The 25941-nt window shown below is 40.4% G+C and overlaps 1 protein-coding gene across 7 annotated transcripts in view; it reads left to right on the top strand.

The window, feature by feature from the left end:
• The window catches only part of LOC109474288 (poly(rC)-binding protein 3-like), a 65358-nt gene that overhangs the window by 5582 nt on the left and 33835 nt on the right, over nt 1–25941 (top strand). Inside the window, exon 1 of one of the 7 annotated variants that reach the window (XM_019774566.1) lies at nt 23987–24006. The exons of the other annotated variants lie outside the window; for them this stretch is intronic. The gene's annotated coding sequence lies outside the window, so the exon portion shown is untranslated. Of the gene's footprint in view, nt 1–23986; nt 24007–25941 lie in introns of those variants that run through there. 7 annotated transcript variants of the gene reach the window in all.

Here is a 25941-nt window from a genome sequence, read left to right as displayed (position 1 = left end):
GATTGGTCAAAAGTTGTGTAAAAGTAAAAAATAAAACACATTTTAAAATGGACATATTTTGTGGTAGCTTTTAGATTAGAAATGGCTCCAGTCTTGATGGGTTTGTTGGAGAAACTGGGCTTTTTTTTAAAGAGAATATTGGTCCAATTTTGATACAGTAATTCAGGTTCAAACCCATTTGCTGAATGGTTTCTGGAGTTAGGCCAGAAGTGCTCCAGGAGTAGTGGTCCTGTCTCATCTACTCTGGAGAAGTTTTGTACCGTGTTAATGCACCTTTTACCCCAAAGCGTCATTTGCATGATCTGCCATTGGTTGTTTGCCAAAATGACGAAATTCACGTTTTGGGTGCAGACACCAGAACTTGGCCTCTCGCTCTTTTATGCCTGAATATGCGACACTGGCACTATCCCAGAAAGTTGGCCAACTCCGAAGTTTCGCCTGTTGGTTTTGCGTAAAGGCACTTTGATGCCAACGTCATCGAAATGTCTCTCAGCAAATGTGTATCATCTGTCGTCATGACCTGAAGTTGAAAGTAAGAAATCGCACAACACAAGTCAGAATTACTTCCATGTGTGTGGTTAGACAGTGTGTACAGCGTTTACGGCCCAGAAGCTTATATTGGAGAAATAAATTGTGGACACCTGAATTTATGGACGCTGGAAAAATACTACATCCTCCTTCTAGGGCCCTACAAATCAAGAGAAGACCTGTAAAAGCTAAAGAGTATTTTATGGGCTGCATTCGGACGGCTCAACCATTAATTCCAGATTTTGGCACCACTATGAATTTGGAAGTTGCTTCTTGCATTTTCAACAAGTTGTATCAGGATCTGCTTCTATTTAGGGAAAGAGATTCAATAAGGTAATAACTGAATAAGGTTATACCCTGTTTATCAGATTAGAAAATAGTAAAAAAAAACAACATGCTTTTGTTGCTTGGAGTTTTCAACCATTTTTCAGAATCTGAATTCACTGAATCGTGTTCAAAAGGGTAAATTTTCCATTATATAATATGCAGAGTTTTTGCTTGAGACCTGCCACTACAATGAGATTATATAATAACCTTGAATTTTGTTATCATACTACATAGCAGACTAATATTTCAAATCATTCTTGAAAATGTTAGTGTATCGGAAGTATTTATCAATCTGTTGACAAAAAATTAGACTATCTGTAGACTTTATCTGTGAGTTGTAAGTGGCAAGTATTTGAAGTTGATTCTTTGACCTAACGATTTGTTACTAAGAAATTCCTCGTGTTTAAGCTTGTATCAGCAAACTGGTTTTAATGTAAACATCTGCCTTAAAAGCAAATAACTCTCCCGGCCACTGTTACTATAACCAGGCCTTGAAACTGTGTCTTAGTGAAGAATCCATATTCAGTGTATGAATTCATGCAAGAATCCACAAACAGTAGTGTCCAGTATCACTTGATTCATGTTTTGCATACCACAAATGCGAGCAGTAACGTTCGGCAGATACAATTTCTCATGTGAGAGTGAAAATTACCCCGGTATTATTTTTAGATGTCTAGGGTTTAGCGTGGCCAATGGACTGTAGAAATGTAGATGGGTACTACCCCAAATACACAGAGTGGTGTGGGAAAGAATTACTCTTTTGAAAGGTTTGTTGGTTACAATCTGATTGAAGAAACATGGAAAATTCAAAACGTATTGTAAACTCTATATTTATAACTTGTTGGTCCATGGTGTCCATTGTGGTTAACTCCTTGGAATGTGCTCTTCAATAGCTTGAACATCCAAACTGTGTTTGGTCAGCATTTATTTGTCAAACAGTAGTCAATATGGTAATGTAGTCATAAATGTTTTTTTCACGATTTCTATTGTTATGGCAGTCGTTTACTGATTTGCATCAGCCTGATTCCTTCTTCCAAAAATTGGACTCCTTTATTTTTGTCTCCTGATCCAGGTACTCTGTCTTAAAGCGTTTCATGTTTTATAGAAAGCCATTAGTTTTACAGATTACAGGGGCAATGATTCCATTAAGCCCTAGCAGCTTTTTCATGGCTTTGCAATATCACAACACAGAGGGAAGATATATGTGCACAGAAATCTGTGAGTAAATGCAATGGTGCAAAAATATGAAATATTGGAGGCAGAATTCTGTAACATTACGATTTGAAATATATGCATTTCTCCTTGAGAGAAAATTGCTTTCTGGAGACATCATTTAAAATGTTGAACTGTAAATTCTTAGAGCTGTTTTTCTTCTACTTGAGTCTGGATACATAATTGGTACCTTTGCTATAAAGAAAGCCAGTATAAAAGTTATACAATATTAAATGAAAAACAATAATATTGATTGCTTATTTCTAACCAATCTTGTGTAGCATGAATTATTAATATCTGGTGAAAACAGAAACGTAAAAAAAGAATCAAATGTAGTTTTTTCTAAATAATAATAAAGCAAAACAGGTTGATTATCATGTTCACAAATGAAAGCAAGCGGCAAAAATTATCAGCTATTAAAACAGATATCTCATCCCTTGTGTAATTAACATACTCATCTAGATTTGTTAAAATTCATGGAACTCTGCTACACCTTTTTACTTTTTTATGTGGCATCTTTTCCCAGTAGAGTAGCTCTAATTTGGCAAGATGAATCAGTTGGCTTAGTCTAGTGGTGCCTTTAATGTAGTAATTCTGGCATTACAAATACACACACATGGAGAAATGGGGATTGAAATATGTTTCTCACAATACATTATGGAGTAATGAACATCTTGACCCAGTTATTCAAAGATGAGTGACCTCTGCGTGCGACCCCGGTGTTTGCGGAGTGGCCGGGCCACAATAAGAGTGGGTGGCTTGTTTCCCAGCCTGCCAGGCATAGGCCTAGGGAAAAGAATGTTGTGTTTCTTGTTTCAGTCATGGAAAAATTAACGTCGGTAGGTAGGGATTCTTTTTTTCTTTGTTTTTAAATTCAGTGATATCTCTATAGGGGACGTTTTACTTTGTTAAACTGTTGATACAGTTTAACAAAATAAAACTTGCACGAGGACACTTTTATTTTCAATGTCAATGTTAGAAAACCAATTGTACAAACTTTTATCACTCAGGTGTCAGATCATGGAGCTAGAAAAAGTTGATCAGCTCGAAAAATCACGTCTCTTACAAAGGTCCACCCCCCAAAAAGTCTAGGGTTGGCAGTTTTTTCCTAGCCTGGGTACCATCCTACTTGTATGCCGGGGCTCCCACACTCGCTTCCCTAAGAAGCAGTCTGGAAATGGTTACATCTGAACCGGCTAGACTATTCTTAGGGAAGTGAGTATGGGAGCCCCGTTATACAAGTAGGATGGTACCCAGGCTAGTTTTTTCCAGGGTCAGTCGGGAAACAGAAAACACAACATTTTTTTCCCTAGGCCCAGGCTTATCTCTTCAATTATTCACCAGCTGGGCCAGCGGGAGGGAGGGATTCTGGATGTATTTAGCACCTTTCGCTATCAGGTGAGGTTAGGAAACAGGTGGTACCACCTCACATTGCCAAACTAGGTCAGGTGTGAAAAATGAAATGATCCGGACAAGTGGAAGATGGCTTTCTGTAAAAAAATATCTCTAATTTGTGGTGAGTGGTGTTAGTAATCGCTACCTGAAGCTTCAGTTACAAGTAAGAAACATCTCTGTGGCTGAAGAAAGCACGGTAAAGAAAGACAAAATCCCTGGAAAGCTTTTGGATTATTAGAAGATAAAGAAATACAGAAACTCTGAAAAGCCTTTGAGTTACTGAAAGGAGAAGAAATATAAAAGATCTGAAAATTAGTCACATCAAAATGGTCACAAGTTATGAAGAAGTAACAATAGTAAGATTGATCCTGTATCCTCTCTTCAGTATTTAATTTATTGCCGGAAGTGGAAAATTGTGTGAGAACTAAAATTTCCAAGCTTCTTCTGAATCCCCTTGGGGAAGGTAGAAGACCAACTGTTGTATAATTAATGCGGATGGACAGTGTCGGTCCCAGCTTCAAACTGTGGAAAACTTTGTTCAGAATAGTTAGGGTAAGTTGTGGTTTGAATGGACAAGACTTCAGTAAGCAGGGAGAATGGTAGTTACCTGTGTATTGTGTTCAATTGTAGTTGTCTATCCTGTCATTAGACCAGAAGAATTGTACACCTGTGCACTTGGATAGAACAGTATGCAAGTTGGCAAATAGAAGGCTTGTAGTTATTGCAAAACGGCTTTGTCTTCTGCTGCCTTTGCACATACGGTTTGGTCGCGGCGCTGCGTCGGCGAATGTCGTGGAATGTTCTCCCGTGAATTGGCGTGAGATGACTCCGCTGTCGGCAGGTGAACAGGTGAGAAAAGCGGGATGAATTAGCGTAATGGTCCCCCGAGGCGAGGGCTTACAAAAGGAGAAAGTCTGGTGGCACGAACTAAAACACTCCCGGCGGCGCCCGGACACCTACACGTGCTGGCAGTTTGACCTTTCCAGTCTCAAGGATTAATTTTCACGTTCCCCGACACGTTTCTGACATTTGGATGAACTTTGCAAGTTGTGCATTACTTTTATACAGAATTTGGAGAACCATATATAGATTTGCTGCATTTTGAGTAGCAGTATGCTTATGTAGTCTCGTGGTAAACTCCTTCATTAGCAAAATTCCACATAACTAATACATACATGGTGCCTTGCTGTCTAGAGTCATAAAATGCCTTTGAAAGCTTACATAAAAACTCAATAGCTCTAAGGGGTACCTTCTCAATTGTGTAATTTCTTACCACAGTTGGAAACAGTCAATACCTTAAGTCAGAAGACGTTTTAAGTACATTATTTATTTATAAAGGTGTAAATTGTAATATTCAAAGATGATAGTGTTTCGGATCTACTAGAAATTGTTGCATGTTGCAAGTTTTGCCGTGGCTGTATTGGCGTGTGTGCATCAGAAGGAGTTCATCAAAAGTGTGAAGGCAAGGAGCCGTGTCTTAAAGCTGGTTTAAGTCCTCTCAAGATATCTTCTTAGTGCTTAAAAATAGCCACACTTGAACTGGAGTGCAGCATGTACATTGTTACATAAACAATTCAAAATTTGATAAGCCCCCATTAGGTCTCAAAGACAAAACCCAGAGTTATGAACAAAAAATCCTTTGTCTTTGTACTTGTAGTAAGCTTTGTTCCCATGCTGCATATTGTAGTCAACAGTGCTGAAAAGCTGTGAGGGTCAGATTCTTGACATGCGTCACATTGTTATGGTAAGTTTGAAAGCGAAGGCAATCGTTAACCACGTCAGCTCCCATTGTTTGGTCTGTGGCGGGCTACACGTGATTCCAACCCCTGCTAATCGCTCGCGGGTATAATTGTACCCAAGATAGTAATTACCAGTAGGTTTCCCCCTCCAGTCTTTGTGCATTTATGCATATACGGTAAAAAGCATTGACTTGGGTAGGACTTTATTTTACCAATTCTAATTCATTAATATTCATATTTAATTCCAGCCACTTCAAATGTACATTACATAAGTTTATGGGAAAATTGTGTTTCAATAAAAAAGCCATGCTGTTTTGCGTGTCACTCTAAAATTACTGAAATTTTGTTGGGCTAAATTAAAGAAGTTTACAGTGTATTCCTGGAAGGCTTAAGTGGATGGCTTTGAGGCCGTAATTCAACAGCTGAATGCGAGGATTTTATAAGCCAGTTAAACTGTATGACAGATATCCTGACTGGATTCTTTCAGCAGGTAAGTCCTGCAATTTCACTCAAATTGTGCAGAAAACTGCAATGATTAAGGTTTAGAGTAAAATTACCAGTTCAGCAATGAGTTGCATAATCATCATCATCATCTTTGTCGCATTTTAGTACTGGTTACGAGGTTTGCCGTCAATGTCTTACATGTTTTCTTATCTGTTGCTGGCCATAAAACCAGTTACATTGTGTGTTGATGCCCTTTTTGGTAGTTAGCTATTTTTTGTGTCTTCCAGCCATGCCAAACCCTTCTAAATTTAAAAACATCAAGAGCAATAATTTTATCTAAACTCCTGGGATCTCTGTCAATAGGGACAGATGACAGATGATTTCTAAAAGCTTGGCAATGACTGTAACAGTTATTATTTTTTATGATATTGAGATACCATTTTACAGTATAGCTACGGTGCCCCCTCCCTCCCTTGCTGTAAAAATGCCCCTCTGACAAGGAAAATTGTCCCATCCCCCTGCTATGATTTGTCTGCACATATCCCACCCCTATTATAGCCACTGGTGTACAGGGTAGGAGGGTGATAAAGTGTACACAAGAAATATGCAGCAATTCCCTCTTCCCCTATTTGTAACTAGAAATCACGTTAATGCTTTCGCCAGGTTTCGCCTTAACATTACTAGATGTGTAAGTCATGTATGCCTTTTATAATGTGGTCAGAGAGAACACATTTGTTGTGTGTTACGTGATATGCCAAAGGGCCATAAGAGCAGTGCTATAGGCAATAAGGGGAAGTGTAGATGATGTATGTAATTACAGGAGACCACAGACTTTTAGCAGTTGTACAAATAGTTTCTGGAAGGACATTAATCTCCAAGCAGATGTTTGGTTTAGCTGTTTTCACTTATGACACCTCATGTAGTTCGGATGTTAGCTATGTAAATATGCATTTCCAATATATTGCTTCTGTACTAAAGAATTCTTTCAACCTAAAACGTAACAAAATTCTTCCCTTTCTACCATGAAATTTAGACCCTGCAAGAATAAATGAATTTGAGCACGTTGGCAGAACATACTGCACCTGGGTGAAACCCAGGTTTTTCGTGTTTTTGGTTGGATATTTTGTCAACATTACATCAGAATTTTGTCCATTACAGACAATACCTTTCCCGAAACAACATTTAAGACCTGTAGGAGGATGCCATCCTTAGATATGCTAATAGACGTTCTGCTGAAGCGATATGAACAGTACATTTTGGGTTCCGTGCAGGTGCAGTATGTTCTGCCGACGTGTTGGTGAGTTGTAGACAAAGTTTCCCAGATAATCCATCCCTGCCAACATTATTGTCTTCGTTAGAAGGACTATGAAATTGTCTCGCCGGAGTGTGGGGAACTGCGGATTTTGCGATATAACTCTGGAAGGCATGATTCGACGTCTATGATTTTTGGCAGGCAGATTACCTTTGTTGAGGCCGAAGTCAAGTACAATTTTCGGCTTCATGGGGGGTCCATGCGTCACGTAGGTGCACCTTTTGTGTTTGTGGCTTGTTAGCAAAATAACTCAAGTAATTGTAAAATTTTGATTATGATTCTTGGTGTGATGGTTACTATTATCGGGACCAAGGTTAAGTTCGTTACTGAGCTTCGTGGGGGGTTTCGTTATTACTACAGGGGGCATTTTGTTAATTTTTCTTGTGAGCAGGATAACTTTTGTATGTGTGGATGGAAGTTAATGAAATTTAATAGGCATATTACTGTGTTGGTCTCCAAGATTGAGTTTAAAGATGAGAGTGGTGGAGGTCGTTATGTCCCCGTAATAGATCTTTTGTGTTTGTTTCTTTGTTTGTTTGTAGTTCAAGTACCGATGTGGCATGAGTCTAGATTTTTGTATGGTGTAAAGGTATTGTAATATAGATTTTGTGGTGTAAGTTTGAACTTTTTTTGTTTAATAGGAATGTGGAAAAGAAGTTATCTTGTTCTTGCTTTTTTGTTGTTCTGGTGTTGTGTTGTATGTAGGTCAACGACCTTTTGGCCAATTAGAGTAGGACAGCTGTATTGGTTGTGCTCTGTCTTTTATGTAGGTCATCGACCTTATGGCCAGAACAGCTGTCAGCGCTAGCTGTCCATGCTATTTGGTATTCAGTTTTCTGTCCCTTTTTTCTTTGGTTGGTTATAGGCAGTAAGCCTCGTTTGCATAGGATATTTGTGCTATATATAAGTGTTTTGTGTGCTATCGATGAGCTATAGGTTACAGGTCTCAACAGTATTTCTTTAATGGTGGAGTTTCCTTGGATTTCTCGGTGTGGAGACCTCAACTATAGGGTACTAGTATGTGTTTTTCCCCTTTTCTTAGTTGCGTTTTCCAGTAGTATGCCTTGTGTACTTACATTGAAACGTCAAGAGGTCGGCGTTTCTTTGCGTCGCAATATGTAGGATAATGCGTTATGGAAGGTTAAAAAAATCCAAATTTCTCGGGGGTGCATATTCCCGGACCCGTTTTATTTCTTGCGCTTCGGCGCTCTGGCGCCCGATGCGCCCTTGCAAACTATAGGTGCTTTCGTAGACACATTTGGGGATCAGGCCAGCCATTGAACACTAGTGTAAACTTGTTGTCTTATTCAGAATTCTATTGAATTGTCTCGCCGCATTGTGGGTGACTGCGCATTTAGCCGAATAACCATGGAAGGCATAATTCGACGTCCATGATTTTTGGCAGGCAGATTACCGTTGTTGCCAATGTTGAGTGCAAATTCTGGGCTTTGTGTGTGTGTGTGGGGGGGGGTTCGTACGGCATGTTAGTGCACCTTTTGTGTTTGTGAGCAAAATAACTTTTGTATATGTAAATTCATATTTGTCATTTTTGGTGGACAGGTTTACGTTACTATTGTTGAGACCAATTTTAAGTTTGTAAATGTGTTCGTGGGGTTCCCTACGTCACTGCAGCGCACCTTTTGTGTTTAAAAATAATGACCAACGTCTGCTTGGAGACAGCTGCATTGGGAACCCCATAATGGGATGGGATAAATAACGTTTAATGAGGGATTTTTCATTATAACTTCAGCTGGTGGAGGAAAGGTTGGACATGCGTCAGGTTATTTCATACGGCCACTCGAAGTAATTGTTATGGATGACGTCCACTGGAGACCTGTGCGCCTGTAAAATCTGGCAAACTCTTTCAGGGTGTCCGTAGCATAAAAGATGGAGTAAAGAGATTCTTTTACTTTAGACTAGCCTGGATGCCAGACCCAAAGCACACTGGACACAAAATATCTCAGTGTGCAAGGGTCTGGTCGGGTCTCTTAGGGAAGCCTCTCGAGCAAAGGGAGGCTAGGAGAAGATGTGATTGATGACCCCTCACACCACAGGTAGCCTGTTACACGGTACCACCATTGGTCAGCAGGAGACAATCTTGGGCTCAACAGTTAATCATTAACCAGTCAATTTTCTAAATGTTTTTGGAGTTTATTTTCCAAAATAACAGCAGAACTTAGTCTAATAGTAGAAGTAGTGTACAGCCCAGGCTTTCCTGTTTGTTTAGGTAACAGTCCTCTGACACACCAGGACAAAATACACCTTATTTACAGTTTTATCTCATCTGCTGGTGAAGATTCAAAGATCCAGCTGGGAGTTTTTAACCAATCATAGCAGAGGTGTAGAATTGCTTCCTGCTGTGCCACCAATGGGGCCTTACGCTCAGATAGTGAGCGTTCGAGTGGCAGGTCTATCTGACCCTACCAGACCCAGGCTCACTGAGATATTTGTGTCCAGTGTGCTATGGGTCTGGAACCCAGGCTACTTTAGACTACATTGGTTATTAAAGCTCAACGACTCATTTCTCTAGAACAATGTACCTCTGACGAAGACATGAGATCTCCGACCTCTAGTTGATGATGAGATGCATTTCTCCATTCCTGTCTTCCCAGTGGACCTCATTAAATACTTGCAACCACACTGCGCCGCTCGTAGTGCAAAATTGCTGTTTGTCTGCTGCCAATTTCTCCCCATGATCTCAATCATCGGACCGTGCTACATACTGCTGCCCCCTCCAAAATAATCAATGACCCGTTTTTGTCCAAATTTTCCATTTCCATGCCTTTGTAATGACATGCAGTTGGGCAAAATTTCCTTAGAGGGTGATACAATAACATCTTAGTGTGTAATGTCATGTAAATTTATCCTGCATCTCATTCTGTGATAATAGGAAACAAAATTGGAACGTTGGCTGCAAAGAGATTAATGATTCTCTGTTATCCTTACATATTTTGCCATCATAGCATGTGTAACAGTGTGTGGTAATGTTTGTTTACAAGTTGAAATCCGCATTGTGTGCTGGGAAAAGATTTGGTTGGCGGTTTATCGGACTGGAACGTTGACAGTGTAAAGACTGATAATTCTCTGTCATCCTTATAAATTTTGCTATCATATTCATAGCATATGTAACTGGAAAGATTGGGTGTGTGCCATCATAGCATACACAGTAACTGTTGTAATGTTTGTGCGCCTTTTCAAAATTCCATCTCTCCACAATCTTGAAATTTGCATTGTATGCTGGTAGAAGATTTGGTCGTGGGTTTATCGGCTTGAGTTGGTTGATGGATGGCCGCCGGACTGCAGGTGTCAATACGTTGCGGCAGCGATCTCTCATTTCACAGCAGGGCTCCGGCCGGCGTGTGAATCGCGGCGTTCAACCCTCTCCACCGTGAAGTACTCTCGGGGCGGAGAACCGTATTGATTGATCGGAATGTCACGCGAAGGTCGCGGGTTGCTAATCCGGGGGAGTCGCGGCGACGAACGTGAACCATTTCCGCCGAGCTCGGAAATATTCCGTGTAAACGATGGTCTGTAAGCCGCTTACGCTAAAAATGTAATAACTCCCAGCAGGATGGCCATAATGTGTACTATTAATCCTCTTTATTTTTGCCAGGCCAACACTGGAAATAAGTTCTGACGATGACCACGACAGCGGGTTTTTATTACTTGTTCCTGCGTCAACAAGCAAATATGATCAATAGCAAGTAATCTACTTAAGTAGACCACAAATTTGATGCAAATGACCTGTGACAAATATCATTTATGACATGACCAAGTAGCGTACAGGTTTTTTGTCCTGGTGATCAAAAACAAAAAAGATGGATGGTTTTCTAAATAGCTCTGATTGACAACACATAGTTGTTGTTTTGTTTATACAAATTCCTTTCTGCAGTAACCCTAGATCATTAATTTTTGTTTTGTCAGGGCTTATTGTGACAATTTCCGGGATCATAATGAACTGAAGCTTGGCTTGAGGTTGGGATTATTAATGCAGATATTATATTCATAGGCACTCATTGCAAAGCATTATTTCTGCTCGAAATAACAACCATATTCATTTACCAGGAATGGATTTTGACACTTCTTTGTGGGTGTGGGTGTCATCGGTTTTGCATGCCGCAGAGGTTGTCACTTTGAAAAAGGATTTCACTCCGTAACCACCCAATTTGTCTGCGAAACTTTCCCGAAGTGTGCGGTACAGAGAGCCGTGATATATTCTCCATCATGCACACTCGGCGGGTCTCGGGTAGTCATTTCCTGTGGGGAGTCGCCCGATTTGTGCCGCCTCCATAAATACAGGCTCCGAAGACTTGAAGTGTAGCAAAGCACTTTCACCTTCAGCTGCTGTCAACTCGAGCATGAGATGAACCTCAAATGTGCCGCGAGCAAAATACTTCAAAGGTGAAGTTATCCTTCGCTCCTTCTAGCACGCATTTTCCAGCCGAAAAGGACTTTTTAGGCTAGTAACGCTAAATGTACTTGGACGTTACTGAAATGTTAAGCTAGGGCTTTCTGTGAAAGAGAACGTTAAAATGTCAAGATCAATTCCGTTATCTGGTGCTAAATCATTTGTTCTTTTAAATTTTTTATCTGGCTTCAGAGATTTATAACTTAAACATATCAACTAAATGTCACTCTAAGAGTCTTACCTTCAACATCTATGGTAGAATATAATCTACTAGTAGTAGAATATAATCTCTGTAGTGTTCACTGTTCAGCAATAGAATGTAAGAAATAAGATATGTTGTTTGCGAAACTGTGGCCATATCTACAGACACAGACTACATCGAACCCCTAGCCTGTTTTTGTTCAATCTGCAAAATTGCAGGTTCACCTGAGGTTGCTTACTTTTTCTACTGCAATATTAAGAATGTCTCAGCAAAACACAGACTGGAAGTGTTATCTTTGTAGGGTAGGAGCTATCAGATTTTGTTGCTGTAACATCCAACTGCCTCCTCCATAGCCAAAACATCCTAAAAGGTCCTGGCCTCAATCGAATCCCTAGTTCAAGGTGGAACCCTCTCTCTCGCACACATTCAGTGGGAAATGAATTCCAGAGGAGTGTAAGGTTTCTGCAACTCCTCCAGGGCCCCTCAACCTGTCTCTAACAAATTAGCCAGCCGGAGGCTCTCAAAATGTTTTCTTCCTGAAGTTTCCTACCATGGAGGTGGGAAACTTGCACCACTGTCAGCAGTTATCCAGGCTTTGTGAATAAAACTGGAAAGGTAACGTTACTACAAGACTGTTATTGAAGAAAAAATAACAAATTTGATTGATAAATTCATATGGGTGGGTGGGAAAAGTTCAAGACCAAAGAATGGTAAACGTTTCTGTTTAGTGGTTCAAAAGCAAAAGAAGTGTAGTTGCACATTCTTGTAGTTGCACATTCTACTATTCAGCTTTTTTCAAGGACAAATTGCAATGGTTCACAAATATTCCTTTCAGACTACAAAAACCCTAACTTCTTCTAAGTACTGTACATGAAACAGAGACTACTAATAGTAATACACATTTTTTTCATTGTCTGGTACCATTCTCTCAAGGATACCCTTTATAAAGAAATTACTTCAGTAAGCATGTTGATAAAGGTCACTACAGGTCATCCTTCTCATGTCTAGTGGTTCAAAGGTCATCTGAAGCTTCACCCAGTAGCCAATGGGGAGCCAGTGTGAGCAACTGTAGTGAAAATGGGGGGCAATCCAGATCGACCTTTGAGCAAGGTTAAGGAAGGGTACAATAAGTCCGGCCTGTCTCTAGTTACTTTGTTATCAGTCCACATAACCTTGTCTCTTAGCTGCATAGACTTCTCTGTATGCATTGATTTTCTTCTGATCTCCAGAAAGAAGAGAATTACAGAAGGGTGTCAGATACCATAAGCAAGTATTTTGAAAAAGCAAGTACTGATGTGAAAGTTACAATTCATAATCATATTGTAGCTGTTAACTGAATTGGCAAGTTAACTCTTAACCTGCTAAGGTATCCGATTATCAGCAAATTTATGTTTGTATTGGTTATAGGGTTAGTAAGTAAGTATATTTTGTTTTTAAATTCCTTACTGCTAATTTTTCGAAGTTCAACGAGACACAGAAGTACAGTTACATGTATTTGAATGCATCTTTATAATTACAGATTAACCATGCCAATGGCTATTTACAAAATTCAGTATGCACATAATGTAGCAAGTGGATTAAGATAAGGCCTTGGAGATGACAAAAGTCTGCCCCAAGGCACCTGGGCTTCTTGGTATTCCTTGTCAACACTCCCCCATCTGTTGGGCATCTCTAATCAAGCGGTATGTTCTAAATCTCAGGAATTCCCCCCCATTTCCCTTACAAACTAGGAGAACCAGCCCCATGTCCAGAACATTTATTATACCCGCCTGTGGCGCCGCAACGTTTTTATGCTTTATAAATGGATGTTTTGGTTCTTTGGCTGCTTTTCGGTGATGAAATTGGATGGGACTGTAGTGTTGGGAACTGTGTACGGGTTTCTCCAAGCTGAAACACTTGTGCGATTCAGGTCAGTTCTTCTGGCATATCGTATCCACTAAAGCAAGTACGCAACTGGAGCGGGTATATGTAGGGAGGCAGGCTCACTTTGGATCACCGCCTCTTTGTATTCCTCCAACAAACCCCTCAAGCATGTGGGGAGGGAGGGCCCCCTCCTCTTTCATGCCCCCCTTCCTTCTGAGATGTGGAACCATTGCCATGCATGCTGCATAACAATTAGTTTACTTTTTAAGGCTCTAAATTAAAGGTTGTCGGTCCAAGGTTCAAGTGTTTATCTATAGATAATAGGTAATCATCTGGTATCTGTTTAACTAATATCACATTTTAAAGATTTTTACTCCATGAATATGACTATGCAATATGACAAGGTAGATTCAACTCATGATGTAAAGAAATTATCAGAAAAATCTTACAATACAGGCCTTTAAGATTGAGAGTGAAACAAAACTACCCATAAACCGCATTTGAGGAAAGAAATGTCAGACTAGACTATGGAAAAGGTTGCCTGCGACCGTTCCAGCTAATGCAAGATGACAAGGGTAAGTGTACAATACCATAAAGCAATCACGACCTATCTCCCCATGCAATATAACATGTCATTGTGAGAGACCATGTGTTTCATTCCTGTCTCCTAAGGTGTTACAGTAAAACTGCTGATAGCACTTAGATCTGGGGGAGAGCTATGAACTGGTACAGGTTCAGGAAAAGTAATTCAAACAACAGGACTGGTCCTCCAAAATGTCAATGTAACAGTAGTACAGTGCTGCACCTAAATGAAATTGCACTCAAGTATATACTTGCTTTGTGACTGAAAATGTACAATTTCTTCTACAAGGATGTAAAAAAAGCTCTGGTAAAAAAATTAAAACATTGTATGGTGTTGAAAAATCTGTGCCATCTTTGATTTGAGATTCTTATTGTAACAGGTTCTAAATACTCTGGGGTAGGAACGTAGCCACAATGTGGGGGGTGAAAAGTACACTTGATCAATTGGACACCTGTCAGTGTCCTTGGTGATCAGTACCAATCAGCTACAGCATAAACACAGCCTCACCGTGCCTGTTTTAAACATTTTCCCCGATTCCCCAGCCCCCAATAACTTCTCCTGCACTGCCCACCCGTAATGTTTTCAACTGCCAAGGGTACACACCTTCAGCAGACAGCAGTCAAGATGTATGTCTTGATTAAAGGCAGATGTTGGAAGTTTAAAAGGTGGTAGATAATTGGAAAGGCAGACAACTGTTGGCAGGCTTGCCCTGTGCAGGGCAGGAATACAGTTTGGATCACTGGTTTGTCTCATCAGGAGTTTTGGGGTTTCAAGATGAGAAGTCCCTGTCCTCGTGTGAACTGAGGAGGGCCTGCAAGCCCTTTTTCGTAAGGCGTAATCAGGCAGTTTTAGACTTCGTAATTCGTAGGCAGCCTCCGCAAAAATCAACGTAATTCGTAATTGGACATTAGCCGCAAATCGTAATCAGCTCTGAAACTTTAACGTAATTCGTAATAGGCGGCGAAAATTTTGCGTAATTCGTAATCACTACCCCCCCCCTTGCAGGCCCTCCTGGAGGAAGCCTGAAGCTTAAATGCTTTGTGCTTTATAAGTTATGAATAAGATACATATACTTATAATACAGAAAAATCTTTTCCCTTTGTAGTTCATACCTCGCTATCTTCTTCATGACAAATAACGTCATTGATTGATCATAGAAATAACAGCTATTACAGCTTATCGAAAACACTATCTGCAACTGTCTAGTCCTGAAACTTAAGATTCAGAGAGAATATCCCTGTAATGGTACTAAATTACAGTTCTCCTCAGTTGAACTCCATGTTGGGGTCCTTGAAATGCCCTTGTAATGCTTTGATATTTGCCCAAAATGTCATGAGGAAGTCTTTCCTAACTACATGATTTGATGAGAATAATCTGTAATCAGATGTCGGTGTCATGTAGTTCCATTAGTATGCGTACTTGTACCGTCATTAGTATTCTTTGGTGATAAGCTTTTTGTCAGTTCATCAACCAAAGATATGCTATGGCATGTAAGCTGATTATTAATTGCTAATACATACATGTGTCTGTAATGATGATTATCTTTTTTGTTTCAATTTCAATGGTATTCCATTAATAGCATCTTAGTACCGGAAAATGCAATAAAGATTCTTATCACAAATTTCATTTATGTTAGTGTTTTATTATAAGTAACAGAAGGGAAGGTTTTCTCATATTTTATTCTAAGAGATATTCATATTTGGTAAAATTTCTCAAACCTGTAAAATGTATGTTTCAGAAATGACAATTCTGGTTGAAAATCATAGTTTATGTTACTTCTTACTTTTTTCCCACTAGCTGCCAGGTCTATCCATTAAAAGAGTTAATAGCTTTTCCATCTGACTTCAATCAATTTTTTAACCTCAAAAGGTCTGACTGTAAAACAAAAACGGGTCTGACTGAAATTTGCACATCTAACCCTCGGTAGTAAACGAGGGCCAAAGGTCGTTCGATCCCTTCGTTATGTAAGCCGACTGCCGCGCTTCATGCCGCGAGCGCGCTTTGTGTGAACGTGCCAGATGGGGTAATTGCTGGAGCTTTTATTGGCGACAAAATGCAGGAGAGCAGGTTGTGATGAGGTGCGGGGTAGTCCATACAACACCTCTGCCCCTAACAGTGGGTGGGAGCTGAGGGGGGCTAGTGTGGTTTGTTGTTGTTGGAGAGAGTTTCTGTGGGGTGGATTATTTGTGTAGCACAGTTCTGGTTAAGGTGAGACCTACTTCCACAGTTAGGGTTACACCGCAAATAGGAGCTAAACCTTGGGTAGATTTGGGGGCAAGGGAAGGCTAAATATCCAACTGCTGTCTCAAATTGTGGTCGGAAACCAAAGAATGTTCAGCGGAAAATAATGTGTAAACGAAAGATTGGTTGTGAGATAAGACTAAGAGTCACATGCATATTGGTCTATAGCAGGCAAAATATGCTACTGTAAAATGTTCACGGTTTTCACATAACAGTATTACAGTTGTTTCAACAGTGAACTTAAAATGCCACAGACGCATCATTTCCCCTCCTAACACTAATAGTAACAGTAACAGTATTGAAGAGAAAGATTAAATTTTGAAAATAGATGCACTCATTGTAGCAGGCAAGAATGTCAGATTGTACTAAGTATCACCCAAATTTAGCCTGTCACCCTTCAAAGAAGGTATGTGTATGAAACTAATACGTGGCTGGTGACAGGCATATGAAGATCACTCATCGTCCATCAAAAAACTACTTGTCTGTGACAGAAAGACATTTCTGATATGTGGTCCACCTGTTTTTCACCGTAATCTCAGTCCATTTAAATTGTTTTTTTGCTTATCAGTATAGTACTGTACATTTATTTTGGGACGGTACTACACTGCTCTATCTAAAGCATTCACACAGTCTTGTTCTGTGAAATACATGCATTTTCTTTGTCAGGATAAGTACTTTTTACAGTACGTATGGGTAGCTTTATGCAAAAAGACAATACCGTATACAGTACCTAGTCCTATAGATATGTGGAAAACCGTGTCGTTATAGAAAGCATAATGAATGTAGAAAATACATATTCAGTAGTACTTACGTATGTTGAGTGAACGGATGATTTGAGTGAACGGATAAGACGTGAAAATCTTCACAGATTTTAAGTTTCATAATGATTATTGCTGTTCTTAACCCCTTGCCTACCGGCCAGGGAAGAGCCACACTGTTAGCTCATTAGCCGGCCGTGTTTTCAATATCTTGTCCTGAGTGATGACCAGTCCAGTGGCCGGAGTCAGATGGACGGCGGGATATGATCTCCCTGGCGCCAAACTCCCGTCTTCTTGAGCCCGCAAGACGGGACGTGAATCGCCAAGCGCGGGCAGTCGATGGTCGTATCTGCCGGTCTATTAATATTACGACGGTGAAGGATACCTTCGGAGGGATTTAATTCTCTATATGCTCAAGACTGGCTGTTATATCGGCTAAGCAGAAACTGGGGATGAGTTAAATGGTTCTTTGCTGTCCAATTTAAATTGAGGCAGCATGAAAATGGATATTTTGAGAGAGTTTGATGCATAGGCGTGTGGTACCAATAGTATTAGGTTAGCAGAAAAAGGAAGATATATTGGAAAAATTGATTATTCTGTTATATTGGGGTAAGGACCTTGGCCTATGGGAATGTATATAAATTTACATTTGTATCGGTAAGAAAGTTGAAGTATGGGAGAAGGCCATGCCACTTCAATTGCTTGGTTTTTGGATTAAATAAACAATGTTACGTCAGAATATCAACATGAAAATTGTGATGAAAGTCTGTACCTTGGTACACACATAACATTTTCAGGAATTAACAGATTTATAGATGCTAGTTTTCACTCAAGTGTTCTGTTTTTTTTAGGTCTTCTAGATGGAATTTCATATAGCAATGCCTGAGACCCAATACATTGAATTAATGTGGCCTAAGGAAATTTTCAAGCTCCACATACAGTTGAGAAAGGAAATGCTGGGAGGACTGGAATGTCCTTGTGATTAGAATGGTTGGGAAGTTGGTTTTTACACGGAAACCTGTCTCTAGTTCTGTGGTTTTCACCCAGCATAGATGCTTGTACAGACAGATGTTACTGTGGTTAGATGCCTATCTACAAGTTCCTGAGTGGATGGATGGATGGCCGCCGCATCCCTGTCTGGTCAGAAAGCAGAGGAGATAGACACTGGTTTTAAAACCCACTCTACACTGATTGCTGGATTACCCCATTTTACAAGCGGAGCACAGTCGGTAAAGACGGTTCAACCGAACTCCGCCGGTCCTATCACCCAATCACCGCCAACAAGAGGAAGGAAAGTGTTAACATTCCCAGTAGTTTCTTATCTGCGTGCAGTAAACCCTTAAGTGGACGGTTGGGGAGACTGTATCAGGCTGTTTTGCCCGTTGAGTGGACACTAAAGGCTTGGCCAGGCTTTGAAGTCGGGTCTGGGTTGGGGTTGTGGCACAGGATGGAATGAGATAATGAAGAGTAAGAGGATAAAGGACTGTTGAGCTCAACATAAATTTGCATATCACTCGAGGCAGCTGTAGATGGCAGTGTATGACACCGTCTTTCGGTGATATTCCGACATACAATTAGGCGAAGCACACACAGTGAGGATTGTACTTTGATTGAAAAAGTCTTTTGCTTCATTTGTTGTAGTTAAACTTTAAGACATTGTCAAAGTAAGTGTTGTGGATAGTTTTTGAGGTTTCATTCTAGTCATACAAAAAAATGGGCTAGTCAGTTATCTAGAATGTTTTGAATGCTTTAGACTGAAGGATCTTGAGATTTTGAGGCATAGATATATATTTGTGATCAGATAGCTGATGCTCAGTTACAACTTACAAGACACTGTTGGTCAGTATGATGATAAGAAAAGTCCTGTTAAATGTTTTGCATAATGACTGATCCATGCAACTGGATAGCTATGGTTATACACTGTAGTTTAGTGAACATACATGTTGCTTACACTTTTAAGTCTCCTTTTTACTCGTAAACATTGACATAGTCATAACATTGACTGTAATGTAAACATCTACTAAGAACTGAGATACAGATTGCCATTTCCTTTGCTTTTATTGCATTTAGTAGTACATGTGCATTATCCCGCATTAACTGTCTATACAGTTTTAGTATTCTGTACACACTATGAGGTTTCAGTAAGTGGAGCTTTCAGACTGTAGATACAGCTGTGTAACAAGACGCTATTTTGTATTAACTGTTCTGATGCACACAGACAGGTCAAGTGGTTTAATGTACATACAGAAGGACATTTTGGATTGTGATGATTGGGTCTCGGTGTACACGTCTGTCAAGTTCCTGTTTGCTCATTCAGACAGTGACTTGACGAGCTGGATGGAATATTAAGAAAGCTGGACTACCGACATAAGTCTGAAGTATGGCGACAAATGATATACATGAACATGTACATGAATTACAGTTGCTTCAGCCAGAATTTTATCCCCTGTAAATAATGAATAGCAAATAGTTTGCATGTTGAAAATATTGTATTCGGTTTGATATTTTTTGTTGATTGTTATGTATATCAAGAGACTAATATTGTCTTTTTCTTTCTTTTTCTTTTTTCCCATGTGCTGCGGTCGTGCCAACATCATCCTACAATTCTACATGATGCTGGTTGGTGATGTGACTTGGCTTGAAAACTGTACAGGTATGTTTACCATTCTGATGAATGTACAGTAGTCCCATATAGCAAGTACACTGATGCTTTTTTTCTCTCTTTCCAAGTCTTAACTTTCTTCTATCATCAGTGCTACGTTTATTCATCTGTGTAACATTTTAAATTCCAGAGTCGTGTGTCCCAGTCACCTAGTAGCTGACTAAAGCAATATTCGTCTGCAACTGTTTGACTATCTCGTTTTATTGAATACTCTGAATGTGAACTTCAGGATTGATACAGAATTAGAAAGTGTAAGATGAGTCGTGAAGATAAGGTTATAGCAGCGGGAGTTTGCGGCGCCCGGAGCGCGCTGGCGAAACATCTGCATTCGCACCAGGTGGTGTTGTCATGGCGTGCTAAAAACGTTTATACGAGTGTGATTGTTAAAATGCACCTGTTATTGACACGGCCAGTCTCTGTGTCAGCCTCTTGAAATAACGGCCAAATGATGGTTTTTGTAAACCGATGCACTTGAGATTGGCTGCTGCCAGCTATATTTCTCTTTCAGCTGTTTCTAAGTCTATCTAATATCGAGAGCAATAAAATTGATCTCACAGAGGCTATTCCATTTAATGGAAAGGAGGGGTGGAAGAAGACATATTACTCTAATATTGTATTTGGATTTTGATTGAAAAAGGGTGTAAAAACAGTTTGTCCCCTCCATTTTTAATGGAATAGCCTTTGCTAAATTTATATATTATAAATATGAGTGACATGTTTGTATGCTGCAAGTTTGATAAAGGATACAAACTACTTACCAGTCTTTAGTTCGTGTGTAAACTCACATTTGAAGTTCTCACGCATCTGGCTTAAATGTATAACCAACAGGATGTACTTGACAATTTCACCTTTATTCCACCTTCAAGTTGTTTCAAATCACTTTTGAAACCGTGTCTCCATCAGTTTTGACCGACACGTCCACATGAATAGTCTCAAGCACGAAACCTTAATCAACTTCACTTTAGGTATCCCGGTGGTTTTACCTATTAACATTGTTGGCTGGTAGACAAAAGCCTTGGCCTGTCTGGGTGAGAGTGTGGTCTCCTTGAAGATGTCAGACTGGTCGATGCCAGCTGTCAAGAGTCTACAGCAAAGCGACTACAACACTACACCTCCCTCCCCCACATGTAGGTGGCTGGGAAGTTGTAGCCAGAGTTTAAGGTCAAGTGTTGTGTTTGCGGAGGACTTGTTGTTACAACACGCTACCGTGTGTACACAGTTTGTTCTGTTCTGTTTGTGTCAATGTCCAGCCTGCTTGTTAAAAGCCCTCTTGAGTTCATGATATAGTGATACGTTTCAGGGGCAAAGTCCTCATCATTTCAAATCTGACAGCTTGAACAGTAAATTTTGGAACATACTCAAATGTTCATACTGTATAGGTAAAGGTACAATTTCTTTATTTCAGATTAGGACTTTAAAACAACCCTCTACATGTTTATAATCATGTACAATGTTCTGCAAGAAAGAGAATGTGATATTGGTTGTCTAACAATTAATGAAATGAAATCACTTCACAAGCCAATTCAACATCAGTGATGAAGAGTGTTGGAATAACACTTGAAATGTTTGACTATTAAATTCTTATCCACTAAAAGCACTACTTTATTGATTCAAGTTCACAAGCCAATGTTGTAAATTTGTCTGGTTTGACACCCAAAAGCAGGTCATAGGAAGGAAACAAGGTTATTCCAAATAGGACCTTGACTGGGAGAACAACTGGAGTACCAAGGGAAACCACCTGCCCCTGGTTTCCATGGAGACCAGATGAGAGACACCTGCAGCCAGGCGGTTACCATGGTTACCAGATGAGAGGCACCTGTAGCCTGGCAGGGGGTGGCGAGAGATTTAAGCAGACATCAACGAAGTTCCTGGCCATTTTTTTTCTCAGAAAAAGAAAACTTTGTTATGCAGTGTAGTATGATGGTAACCTGAAGCGACTGCCTTATAAATTTTCGTTTCGAAATTGAAATTTTATTCTTGTTGGTTTGTTGGTGTGGGAATGGATGTAGCATAACTGGAGGAATTATGGATTGATTTTGATGATGTTTGATATGTGGGTATTTGTCATACAAAATGAAGGACAAATTCAGCTGCACCCCCTGTTGTTTTCTATGGTACTGCAGCAGAAGTTCCAGTTTTCTACCTCATGTTCTAGATATGCTATATTGACTTTTTTAAATCACAAATAGCTTGGTCTATGGAAATAGAGATGTAGGTTTGGACCACCTAGCAGTTTTTTTAAAACAGCAGTGGCCTGTTTTCAGTTTTGGTTGGAAGCTATGGTTGAACCACAGAGTGGTATGCATACAAAACTTGAGCCTGTATCCAGTGAGCTGAACCCTTCTTGTGGGGCTGGTGCCTCCAGAGAGCCAGACCAATTAATGCTGGGTGGACATGTTTAGTCTGAAGACAGTCAGGCCTGCCCTACCTGCTGAGGGGGGAAGTGGTGTCAGGGAGATGGTGGGGGATCTGCATATGGAGGGATGGATGGATGTCAACTATGTTTAACCTTCAGAATGTTGACTGAATACATTCAGAATGTTGTATGAATTGGTACATGCACATCTGTATGATTGTGTTCGAAGCTCTACACTGTACAGGTTAAATTGTAGTCAGAAGTGTCACAAGGGGAAAGATGGATAGATGTCAACTATGTTTCACCCTCAGAATGTAGTGTGAAGTTGTACTTGTATCTGTGTTGGAAGCCCCTATACAGGTTTGTAGAATCACTTGTGGAAGGATGTATAGATGTCAGCCATGTTAAACCCTTAGAATGTTTGGTGAATATGTATATGTGTTGGCAGCCCTACTGGTTTGTAGTCATTGACAGTTGTGGGGTTAAATGGTAGGTTTGATTTCTCCATACTAGATAGATGTGGATGTCACTCGTCTACACTTTGCAGATGAAAAGCTGGCATGGTATATTTTGTGACCAGTGCAGGATTACAGAAAAAGCATTTCTAGCCCCCTAATATAAACTCCACAAAAGATTGAATGCTGTACTATTGCAAGAACTTGACGGATATCTTATCCTCTCCCTGTATAATAAAGATTTGTGGATTGGTCAATTCTTTCAAGTGAAATATCGTAGTATATACACCTATGCAGCAAGTGACGGATACTGTATACTCAGGAGTACTGGATTGTCTATTGTTGACGAAGTGGACATGTCAGTTCTGACATTTAAGTCCAATAGATCATCTCGCAAGCAGAATATTGGTCTTTGATCTTCTAGAAAAACAGTACATGCATCCCAAGTTTCAATCTATCTACAACACAAAACTGCAGTGTGTTTGTCAATCATACTCGACACGTTTCCAAATGAAAGATGCTCCTCTTTCCTAGCATTGTTCGCTACGTAACCCAGCTTTTAAAATGCGCAGTGCTATTATGAAAGCAACGTTAGTTGGAAAGACCTTAGGGCTTTGATAACTGCCAGTCTGATAACCATGCGAAGTCTGCATTTTCATCTGTTCTAACCACCAAATGCAATCAACCATAGTAATTGCCTATCTCTTCCTCTGTACCCTACCAGCCCTCTGGTGGTATTACCTGATTTGCTCCTTGTTAACTGGAATAGGGGATTACTTTTATCCAGAACGCTAGTAGCAGTGTGTATCAAGCCCCCTGTATGGGTATAAGTATGGGATATTGTGGTATGGTACAAGTATTGTTGCATCAAAAATGTCAAGGTCTAAACTTGTACCAGGAAGTTTTAACAGCATTACTCTGTATAACAGCTGGATTAGAATGCAGACTCTGTTCAATACTCATGTTATATAGCTCGTATGTTTTCATCAGTGATGTCTTATATGACCATCAACTCATTCATGTGTGAAATTAACAGCTTGCGTGATCGTTTCCAGTATACATTGTAGTTTAATGTAATTCCAATATTTTGTAGCGCTCCTGAAAACACAGTTTAGGGGATAAAAATCTTTGTTTTTTCTTTTATATCTGAATTTATATCTTTACCAATATGTATACTGTTGAAATGATGTTAAACCTGTTGTGCACTGAAAAAAATGTTTCTTTAAAAGGAAAATATTTTATAATAGAATAGCCCCTGTAATATCCAGTGGGCCGTTCCAAGAATTGTTGGCACGCCCTCCAGCGGGACCAACCCACCCTGAGGGGGCTCAGCATACTGTTATGTTTCCATGGCAACCTATTTTGAGCAGCCCTCCATTTGGTACCTGTCCCGGCCCACAAGTGGAATTCCAGTAAAAGCCAGGAAACCCCAGGTGGTGGCAAAAACACGGCTGCCAGGTCCCAATCCGCGCCTGGATTTGGAAGGAGTAGGGCCTTCTGATGCAGTTCAAGTACACATTGGTGAGAAAGTGGGCGCGAACTTGATTTTATGTACCCCTCGGTATATAGATACTCAAGCGGTCTTGCTCAGGGAGGTGTAGATAGTGTAAGCCTTGTGCGATGCAAACGATTGGGTACGTTACATGCGGTTTGAACTGTGGGTTGAGCTTCTCCTAATGGTGATTCTAGCTGGCAGGGACACAAGAGCTACCCTACATGTAGGTCTGGCTGTTAGCAGAAGCCATTACATGGTGTATTGTACGTATTGTGGTTATGTCAGTATAAACATGCTATATATACACATACAGAACTAGACTGTGTGGGTGGGGGGTATGTCGGCTATGTGTTGATTTATATGACTCTGCTGAGCCATGGTGTGCTTTAAAACATGTCCAGGGGAAACGTAAACCAGTACAACTGTACCAGCCAATGTTGTTGTGTGCCAGGAACGATCAGGAAGGAGTTGTGGTAAACTGTTTCCTCTCAACTTGACAAACAGCCCTGCTAATTCCTGGAGAGCTAGAACATGGCCTGGACTTGGCCCTGGAGAGTGTTCAGGTGGTGGAGGACTGGAGGTCTGTGTACTTTTGCAATGAGCAGAATATCATACTGTAATTCACTTTATGTTCCTCACCTCACCTCACCTCACCGGTCCCATAGCAGTCTGACCTGCCGTCGGGGCAACTAAACTGTCCACAAGAGTTATCCACCCAGGGCGGTTCTCAGCCAGACTTGTCAGGTGACTCAGGGGATGTCCTGTCCATTCCTTAAGGTCACTAGTCCAGGTCCTTCGAGGGCGCCCCCTCATTCGTCCACCCTCCGCCTTCCCTTGCAGTGTAGTGTGAGCTAAGGTGCCCTTCGCTTTATGTTCACAGTAGGAAAAATTCACGGCCTGGGAAAAATGGACATGCTCACGGTGGTGCCAGATGCAGAAAAATGCTAATGGTAATGATAAGTTTGTGGTACAAATGTGAACACGAAAACCACAAACATAAAAATACATGTGTACTGTGAAAAAATCAGGAATTACAGTAGCTCCAAGCTTCATGTGTGCACCTTTTGGGATTAGTCCACTTCAAAATAGGCGTGGTTCAGGATTTTTCTTACTTCCTTTTCATTACTAACAATTGTCTCCCCCTTGCTGAAAAATATGGATATACTTGAGGTCTTCTTTTCTAATTGCTAGCTTTCCAATTTTCCAGTCCAAGTGGAAAAGTCTTTTTCCGTTGATTTAGTCTTTGTTTTTTAACATTGAAACTATGGAAATATTACATAATCCATTCCACTAGATGTATACAACTCCCTGTAGGATTGGATGTGACGTTTGACTTCAGTGTGTACGGGCAGGACAAAGTCTGTGTCAATAGGCATCAGAGACCTCCTCTATATTTGAACGGACCTATTTATACAGCTATCATCAGTTATCATCCTGGAGCCAAAACATGTGACACTGCGAGACAATACCATCAACCGAGACAATCTCTTTACAAGAGTGGCACCACCAGGAGAAAATGTATGCAGATTCCGCCACAAGAGTTATCACCTGACATCTTAGTTCCCTTTTCCCGGCACTAATTAACCAGGATGATAAACGAGTTAGGGTAGAGGGTCGCAGTATCAGAGAGAACAGACCATAGACCTGGGGGATAGTGTAGCGCCGTAACACATCTGCATAATTGTGAGAAAACATGTCGCTTCTCTTAAAAAGGAACGTGCCCTGTTTGTCTGGGAAAGGACTGACCTATCTGAATGTTGACAGTGACATTCATGAATTTCTGGGCTCTGTCCCAAACCCACCCATAGTACATCTATTATTAGCCGAGGAGAGATACTCCTATCTTTAGCGCCGACTACAAAATTGTGTTAGGATTGATAAGAACAGAAGATCAGTCATACTCCATTGTGTTAAGGGATTAATAAACGTGGTTGGAAAAAAAATGTCGAACCTTTGCGAAG

The sequence above is a fragment of the Branchiostoma belcheri genome, unplaced genomic scaffold, assembly GCF_001625305.1.
Source record: "Branchiostoma belcheri isolate BF01 breed outbred unplaced genomic scaffold, Haploidv18h27 scaffold30, whole genome shotgun sequence".
NCBI classification, from domain to species: Eukaryota; Metazoa; Chordata; class Leptocardii; order Amphioxiformes; family Branchiostomatidae; genus Branchiostoma; species Branchiostoma belcheri.
The sequence above is the reverse complement of the archived record's forward strand: the minus strand, read 5'-3'. Positions and strand labels throughout refer to the sequence as shown.